Below are 867 nucleotides of genomic sequence, written 5' to 3'. Positions count from 1 at the left end.
AATCCTGACATTTTGAATTGAAAACGCTTCCTGGATGGGAAGCGAAACGTCTTCAAACTTGGAAAACAAAGTCCAGTGGTTTTTATTTTTTTAGACTGACTATGACCTGGAAGACTGAGAATCTTCACCAGCCTGAAGATTTAAACCATTTTGGGAATAGTTTGCTTGGAATCATCAAAAATAGGTCATTTATTTTAGGCAAGACCTTCATTTTTATTGAAGCAGCCTGACCAATAAGTGATATGGGTAGGAATTTCCATCTAGCTACATCATCTTCCACTTTTTTTTTTTGATAGTGGGGGTTCGGGTTAATTTTATTAACCCAAAACCACTTTGATACCTAATTATTTTACATTCCCTGACTGCAGTTGTATCTTGAGGGCCTTTTGGAAAATACAATTAATAGGTTGGACCGTGGATTTTAACCAATTTATCAGCTAATCTGAGATTCTTGAGAAAGATTCTAACAATTGAATTACTAGAGAGGGCTAGGTTTTTAAGTGCTGGAGAAAGAGTAATAGATCATCTGCATAAAGACTGACTTTATGCTCTATGTTGCTGCACTTTAATATTAATTTAATATTATTGGTTTTCCTGATTTCTGCAGCCACTGTTTCAACAAAGATAGGAAAACATGAGGGAAAAGGCGGGTATCCTTGCATAGTGCCCCTCTGCAAATTAAAGCTAGAAGTTTGATTATTTGCTCTAATAGATGCTGTTGGGGAGCTCTCTAGCATTTTTAAGCAATTTATTTCACTGTTACCAACGCCAAATTTACATAGAAATGCAAAAAAACACTTCCAGTTAACTCAATCAAATGTTAATGTTGTGATTTATTAGATTTATTAATCAATGTACATTGGTAGA

Source organism: Cyprinodon variegatus, unplaced genomic scaffold (assembly GCF_000732505.1).
Source record: "Cyprinodon variegatus isolate N-32 unplaced genomic scaffold, C_variegatus-1.0 Scaffold1077, whole genome shotgun sequence".
NCBI lineage: Eukaryota > Metazoa > Chordata > Actinopteri > Cyprinodontiformes > Cyprinodontidae > Cyprinodon > Cyprinodon variegatus.
Note: the sequence above shows the minus strand (reverse complement) of the source record.